This window comes from Herpailurus yagouaroundi, unplaced genomic scaffold (assembly GCF_014898765.1).
Source record: "Herpailurus yagouaroundi ecotype Mexico unplaced genomic scaffold, PumYag 220, whole genome shotgun sequence".
NCBI lineage: Eukaryota > Metazoa > Chordata > Mammalia > Carnivora > Felidae > Herpailurus > Herpailurus yagouaroundi.
Window position 1 is genome coordinate 5,243,889 of NW_024412451.1, and position 8,444 is coordinate 5,252,332.

At 40.9% G+C, this 8,444-nt stretch overlaps 1 protein-coding gene across 2 annotated transcripts in view; it reads right to left on the reverse strand.

Annotated features, from left to right (window-relative positions):
* The window catches only part of LOC121018764 (orphan sodium- and chloride-dependent neurotransmitter transporter NTT5-like), a 58,660-nt gene extending 50,695 nt beyond the window's left edge, over nucleotides 1-7,965 (reverse strand). Inside the window, exons 1-2 of one of the 2 annotated variants that reach the window (XM_040457704.1) lie at nucleotides 7,914-7,965; nucleotides 3,876-3,958 (exon numbers count right to left, since the gene is read on the reverse strand). The gene's annotated coding sequence lies outside the window, so the exon portion shown is untranslated. Of the gene's footprint in view, nucleotides 1-3,875; nucleotides 3,959-4,339; nucleotides 4,490-7,913 lie in introns of those variants that run through there. The other variant, XM_040457701.1, reaches the window with a different exon arrangement.
* Between the last annotated feature and the right edge of the window lie 479 nt (nucleotides 7,966-8,444).

Here is an 8,444-nt window from a genome sequence, read left to right on the forward strand (position 1 = left end):
AAAAATAAATAAAACGTTGAAAAAACAAAACAAAACAAAACAAAACATTGAGGTATACTCCCTATGGAGAGAAGTACCATTTATAGTGGGTTTTTGAATCAATGAAACAAACTTCAGGGTGCCTGGCTGGCTCAGTCAGAAGAGCGTGTGACTCTTGATCTCAGGGTTACAAGTTCAAGCCCCATGCTGGGTGTAGAGATTACATAAATTAAAAAACTGAAAAAAAAAAAGAAATGAATTTAATACATCTTGCTTATAACCTTAGGAAGGTTCCTTTAACTCTCTGGGCTTTCTCATCTGTAGAACACTCAGGTCTCTGCTCAAATATCACCTCACCAGAGAGGTCTTCCCTATCCACCTATTTAAAATAGCAGCTACCCATCCCCACTACTCTCTCCATCCTACCCCCTTTTATTTTTCTTCATAGCATTTTTCACCTCCTAATGCGATTAGCTATTGACTGTTCATCTCGTTTTTGTCTATCTCCGCCCCCCGCAACTCCCCACTGACTGCTCTTTCCCCAGCAAGAGGACAGTGCTCTACCTCACATCTGGGGACACTCTCCTCTCTGCACTTCTGCCACTCTGACCTGTTGCTGACTCCTCAAATGCTCTACAAGAGAATGGGCAAGGAGTGTTGCTGAAAAATAAAAGGAAAAAAGGGAGGGGAAGAGAGAGGGAACTGGATTTTTCTTTCAGGAGGGGAAGGAGCATGCCATCCAAAAGCAGAGGCAACAGGTAGGTCTCAGGGCAGCACTAGCGCATCTGGGTCACAAGAATAATCAGTTGTGAGACATACTGTTTGGAAAGAGTTCTTACTAGGTCAGGAAATGCTTATAATTCAATGACAGGTTAAAAACCAAAACTGAGACGCAAATCTGTATCTATAGTTCTATCTCTACTACCTTTAAAAGCGCAATGAAAGCAAAGGCTGAAAGAAAATACGCCAATGTGTAGAAGACAATAAGATATTTTTATATCTTTCTCTCTGATTTTTTTTTAAATTTTTTTTTCAACGTTTATTTATTTTTGGGACAGAGAGAGACAGAGCATGAACAGGCGAGGGGCAGAGAGAGAGGGAGACACAGAATCGGAAACAGGCTCCAGGCTCCGAGCCATCAGCCCAGAGCCTGACGCGGGGCTCGAACTCACGGACCGCGAGATCGTGACCTGGCTGAAGTCGGACGCTTAACTGACTGCGCCACCCAGGCGCCCCTCTCTGATTTTATTTTATTAAAATGTCTAAAAAAAGTATTGCTTCAATAATCGAGAAAAGTATGTATTGACATGTAAAAATTAAAAATAAAAAGATGAGGGGTGCCTGGGTGGCTCAGTTGGTTAAGCGGCTGACTTCAGCTCAGGTGATGATCTCACCATTCGTGGGGTCAAGCCCTGTGTCAGGATCTGAGCTCAGAGCCTGGAGCCTGCTTCAGATTCTATGTCTCCGTCTCTCTCTCTGCCCCCCCCCCCGTTTGCGTGCTCTCTTTCTCAAAAATAAATAAACTTAAAAATAAAAAGATGATACTGGACACAGAAGTCAGATTGAAGGAGTTCTTTCACCCATGTATGGGGCAACTAAAGCATCAAAATAAATAATAGTAACAGATGAGAACCCATAGAATAAAGTAAGAATCCATGAATCCATAACGATATGAGCAAAAGGAAAATTTCTCCTTACAGCAAAATGAAAACTAATAAAAGTATAAGGAATGATGGAATTAGAAAGTCATCATTTGGAAACCATTGAAATTTATAAGTAATTCAAGCAAGAATCATCAATGGTTACTAACACAAGAAAGTTTGGTGGGGACAAATAATTGCCCAGTATTAACATATCTCCTCCAAAAAACAAAAACAAAAAACAGAAAAATAGTACCTTTATAGTGTTAGACACCACCTGAACCAAGTAATGAAAGCCAACTGATATCATCTGTCTCCTGATATGATGCACTGAAAAGAACACAACATCATTTCAGTGCTATTCCTGCCAAAAATGTACAACCAGAATCCAATCATGAGGAAACATTAGACAGCACAAATTGAGGAACATTCTATAAAAGAACTGGATTATTTTCATTAAAAATTGATCAAAGTCATGAAGATAAGGAAAGATGAAAGAATTGCAAGATTGAAACTACAATTGTAAGTCTGAAGTTATGTGAAAATAAGAAGTTAATACTGGGGGTGCCTGGGTGGCTCAGTTGGTTAAGCATCTGACTTTGGCTCAGGTCATGATCTCACGTTGGGCTCTGTGCTGACAACTCAGAGCCTGCAGCCTGCTTCGGAATCTGTGTCTCCCTCTCTCTCTGCTCTGCTCATGCTCTGTCTCTCTCTGTCTCTCAAAGATAACGAAATATTTAAAAAAAAATTTTTTTAAAGGTTAATACCAGAACTCGAAAAGCAGCTGGGTTGGACTTCCAGTTTCCAGTTCACATGTTAGGAACTTGGAAGTCACCACTCCATCCTAACAAGTAAAAAGCTGAACATATTGCAAATCAATAACTGGATCCCTAAGGGAGGTAGGGGCACAGAGTAAACCACTGCCCCCAAGACTGACAGATAGTCAGATACAAAGATTACTTGATTACTGGAGCAGAAATTTAGGAAGAGAAACTGCCAAGGAACTGAAAGAGCGGACCTACGCTGGCCGACTCCATCTTGTTCTGTGTCCTCCACCTTGAGTGACTAAGTCCCCGACATGCCCCCTTTGCGGGAAAATCGCAGAAACCTCAGACCACGCCTCCTCCCCTTGAGTAACCTCCCGCTCACCCGTTCAAACTTCCCGATCAAAACACACGACTGGCAACCTGCGTAACAGGACTCCGACCCTTCCCCAGCCAATCGGCTGAGGCCACTGCCATTACCTCACCAATTATCCCTAGACCCCTATAAAATCTTTGTGCTTTTGAAACTTGCTCTCTCTCCCCGGCATCTCACCGCTGTGTTGGTGCAGGTAGGGGATTGAGCTTGAGCTAGCTCGAATAAAGGCTCTGCTTTTGCATCGGACTTGGCTCCCTGGTGGTCTTTGGGGATCATGAATTCTGGGCATAACAGGAACCAGTGCCAGAGAGGGAAAAACTCAATTGTAATTGACAAATTGCTGGAGGCTCAGTGTGGACAATCCGAGAGTTTAAAACTCCAGGAGGACCCAGTCACTGGGGTGAGGCACATTTTGGTGAGTTTGACCTCCGGGAGCCTGATCAAGTTCTCATGGAATATAGGCTGAAAATCCCCTCAGGCTTCCAGAAGGGGAAGGAAAAAGGAGCCATACTGAAATACTCCAGGGCACTCTATTCTTAACAAGGCCTGCCCTCAGGAGAAACTAGTTAACCACAGCCTAATCTGTGGGGTAATATCAAAGTCAGTCTGAGCTAGGGGAAAGAAAACATCAACTCCAGCCCACTCCAGCCATCCTGTCCCACCTAAGAGAGGAGGAAAAAAGCCCCAAGAAACACTTGTGAAATTCATTCTAGGGCCAAAGGCTCACTGAAAGACAGACCCAGCACAGAATACTTGCCCTTCCCCACACCTTATCACCACATTACTTACAGGCCTACTTTACAGCAGTTCCTTTACCCAGTACGTCATTTGCAGCTAACAACAACAACAAAAATTTACATGGCATACCAAAAGGCAAAAAAAAAACATAATTTGAAGAGACAGAGTGAGCATCAGAACCACACATGGCAGGCATGCTCGGATTGTCAGACTGAGAATTTGAAACAACCGGGATTAATTTGCTAAAGGCTGTAATGGATAAAGTAGACAGCATGCGAGATGGGCAATGTAAACAGAGAGATTGAAATCCTAAGGAGGAACCAAAAAGAACTGACAGATTAAAAAATAAAACAAAACTGTAACAAAAATGAAGAATACCTTTGATGGGCTTTTTAGTAGACTGGACGTGGCTGAGGAAAGAAACACTGAGCCTGAAGATCTCTCAATAGAAACCTCCGGAACTGAAAAGCAAAGAAAACAAAGACTGAACATCAGCAGGCAGAAAATCAGTAAGGATATGTCAAATCTGACAACACCATCAATCAACTGGATATAACTGACATCTGCAGACCACTTCATCCAATAACAGCAGAATGCACATTTTTCTCAAGCCACATCCTGGGCCATAAACCAGCTTAACAAACTCAAAAAACAAAAAGTCATACAATGTCTTCTCTCAGTTCACAATTGAATTAAACTAAAAATCTAATGGAAAGATAACTGGAGAATCCCAAAATACGTGGAGATTAAACAAATCATTTCTAATAGTACATGGATCAAGAAAAACTCTCAAGAGAAATTTATAAATATTTTTAACTAAATGAAAATGAAACAAAACTTACCAAAATTCGTGGGATGAAATGAAAGCAGTACTTGGAAGGAAATTTATGGCACTGAGTGCATACTGGGTGGCTCAGTAGGTTGAGGGTCTGACTCTTGATTTTGGCTTAGGTCACAATCCCAGGGTTGTGGGATCAAGACCCATGTCAGGCTCCACGATGAGTATGGAGCCTCCTTGAGATTCTCTCCCTCCACCTCTCTCCCCAGCTCATGCCCACACTCTTGCTCTCTCTCTAAGATAAATAAATAAAAAATAAAAATAACAAAAAAACTAAAATTTAAAAAAAGAAGAAAAAAATACCCTGAAAACTATAGAAGACTTATGAAAGAAACTGAAGATGACACAAAGAAATGGAAAAGCATTCCATGCTCATGGACTGGAAGAACAAACATTCTTATAATGTCTATACTACCCAAAGCAATCTACACATTTAATGCAATCCCTATCAAAATACCACCAGCATTCGTCACAGGGCTAAAACAATCCTAAAATGTGTCTGAACCACAAAAGACCCCAAATAGCCAAAGAAATCCTGAATTAAAAAAAAAAAAAACTGGAGTCATCATAATTTTGGATTTCAAGCTATATTACAAAGCCGTAGTCATCAAGATAGTAGTGGCACAAAAACAGACACACAGATCAATAGAACAGAAAACCCAGAAATGGACCCACAACTATATGGTCAACTCATCTTCGACAAAGAAGGAAAGAATACCCAATAGAAAAAAGACTCTCTTCAACAACTGGTGCTGGGAAAACTGGATGGTAACATGAAGAATGAAACTGGACCACTTTCTTACACCATACACAAAAATAAATTCAAAACGGATAAAAAACCTAAATGTGAGAAAATCAAAATCCTAGAAGAGAACACAGGCAGCAACCTCTTCAAAACTCAGCTGGAGCACTTCTTACCAGACACATTGTCAAAAGAAAGGGAAACAAAACCAAACATGAACTATTGGGACTTCAAGACAAAAAGTTTCTGCACAGCAAAGGAAACAATCAACAAAACTAAACGGCAGCCTACACCATGGGAGAAGATATTTGTAGATGACATACCTGATAAAGGGTTAGTATCCAAAATCTGTTAAGAACTTATCAAACTCAACACCAAAAAAACAACCCAGTTAAAAAATGGGAGGAAGACATGAATAGGCACTTTTCCAAAGACTACATCCAGATGGGTAACAGACACATGAAAAGATGCTCAACATCACCCAACATTAGGGAAGTACAAATCAAAGCCACAACGATATACCACCTCACACCTGTAAGAATGGCTAAAATTAACAACACAAGCCAGGTATTGGCAAGAATGCAGAGAAAGGGGACCTCTCTTGCACTGCTGGTGGGAATCCAAACTGGTGCAGTCACTCTGAAGAACAGCATGGAGGTTCCTCAAAAAACAGAACTACCCTATGATCCAATAATTGCACGATTAGGTATTTACCCAAAGGATATAAAAATACAGATTGGAAGGGGTACATGCACCCTAACGTTTAAAGCAGCATTATCAACAATAGCCAAACTATAGAGAGAGCCCAAATGTCCATAGACTGATTAATAGATAAAAATATGGTATATATATACAATAGAATGTTACTCAGCCATCAAAGAGAATGAAATCTTGCCATTTGCAATGACGTGGACAGAGCTAGAAAAGAATTATGCTAGACAAAATAAGTCAATCAGAGAAAGACAAATATCATATGATTTCATTCATATGCGGAATTTAAGAAACAAAACAGATGAACATATGGGAAGGGAAGGTGGAGGAAAGAAGAGAGGGGAAAAGACCACAAGGGCTTTTATTTTTTTATTTTTTTTTTTTCAACGTTTATTTATTTTTGGGACAGAGAGAGACAGAGCATGAACGGGGGAGGGGCAGAGAGAGAGGGAGACACAGAATCAGAAACAGGCTCCAGGCTCTGAGCCATCAGCCCAGAGCCTGACGCGGGGCTCGAACCCACGGACCGCGAGATCGTGACCTGGCTGAAGTCGGACACTTAACCGACTGCGCCACCCAGGAGCCCCACAAGGGCTTTTAACAAGAGAACAAACTGAGGATTGACAGAGGGAGGTAGGTAGGAGATAGGCTAGATTGGTGATGGGTATTAAGGAGGGAACTTGTGATGAGCCCTGGGTGTTGTATGTAAGTGATGAATCACTGTATTCTACTTCTGAAATCACTATCGCACTGTATATTAACTAAAACTTAAATTTTAAACAATGGAGAAAATCCTGCTACATACACAACAGACAGGATCAAACTGTAGTCACTAAGGGGTTAATTGACATCGATCCTTCCTGACGAAGTCGTTTAATGTTTTAGGAAATAAGTTATAATTTTCCAGGCAGCTTGTTGGAGGGAAACAGAATCCCTCTCCAAAGCCCTTCTGCTCCAATGAATCAACAGCTTCCAGAAGCTGTATCCCAGAGGGTGCAAAAATCTGTGAGCCAATGTGTGAGCCACTTTAGAGAAAACGTGAATGAGTTAATAGGTCTCTCCCTGAGACAAATTGTGCCACCACAGCATTAGCAGGAAGCATTAATTTGAACCACAAGTGTTCCGAGATGAAGAAAAAATTAGGTAGAGAAACTAGCCTGTGGCACAATACTTTTAGTTAAAAGGAAAAAAAAATTGGGAAACACAACAGAGATAAAAAGTTAAGTCTAGGGGGCGCCTGGGTGGCGCAGTCGGTTAAGCGTCCGACTTCAGCCAGGTCACGATCTCGCGGTCCGTGGGTTCGAGCCCCGCGTCAGGCTCTGGGCTGATGGCTCAGAGCCTGGAGCCTGTTTCCGATTCTGTGTCTCTCTCTCTCTCTCGGCCCCTCTCCCGTTCATGCTCTGTCTCTCTCTGTCCCAAAAATAAATAAACGTTGAAAAAAAAAATTAAAAAAAAAAAAAAAAAAGTTAAGTCTAGGGGCGCTAAGAGTCCGACTTCGGCTCAGGTCATGATTTCACGGTTCATGAGTTCAAGCCCCACGTACGGCTCTGTGCTGAGAGCTAAGAGCCTGGAGCCTGCTTCAGATTCTGTGTCTCCCTCTCTCTGCCCCTCCCCCATTCAAGTCTGTCTCTCTCTCTCAAAAATAAAAACAAACATTAAAAAAAAAGTTAGTAGTATGAATTATAATCCCTAGAAAAACTGCTAAATAAATGCTGTGAAGAGTTACAGCTACTAAGACAATAAATAAATAAAAATGGATACTAAAAATGATTCAAGCTATCCAAAAAAAAAAAAAAATCAACAAACAGAAAATTGGAGACCAAAATGCAACCATGTCAATAATTACAAGAAACGTTTTTAGTTTAAGCATTCTAATTAAAAGGCACAAATTTAAAAAATAACTAAATAAAAGGCAAAGATTGTCAGGATGAATAAAAGAGACCCAATTATAAGCTTCTGAAGAGATGAAACTTAAGTTCAAAAACACAGATAGATTGAAAGTACCTTAATAGAAAAAGACTCATCCTGCAAATGAAGCATAACAAACCTGTAGTGACCTTATTAATGTAACATAAAATGGGCTTTGAGGTAAAGAGTATTATCAGATTTAAAGAAGGATACTTACTGAGGCGCCTGGGTGGCTCAGTCAGTTAAACGTCCGACTTCAGCTCAGGTCACGATCTCGTGGTCCGTGGGTTCGAGCCCCGCGTCGGGCTCTGGGCTGACGGCTTGGAGCCTGGTGCCTGCTTCCGATTCTGTGTCTCCCTCTCTCTCTGCCCCTCCCCCGTTCATGCTCTGTCTCTCTCTGTCTCAAAAATACATAAAACGTTAAAAAAATTTTTTTTAAAAAAAGGATACTTACTAATGATAAAAAATGATGTCAATTCATCATGAAGACAACTAATGTATGCAAACATAACAAATCTCAAAATACATGACGCAAAAATTTACAAAGGCTAAAGGCTACATGATTTCCACAATCATGGTAGAAGTTAACACTCTTTCTCAGTAAGTGATGGGGAAAAAGAAGACCAAAATATCAGTAAAGATATAGAAGATCCAATAACACTACAAGCGTCCTTGACCTAATTGACATTTATAAAACCCCCAAATAGGCACTTGGGTGGCTAAGTCCATTAAACAACAGACTCTTGAT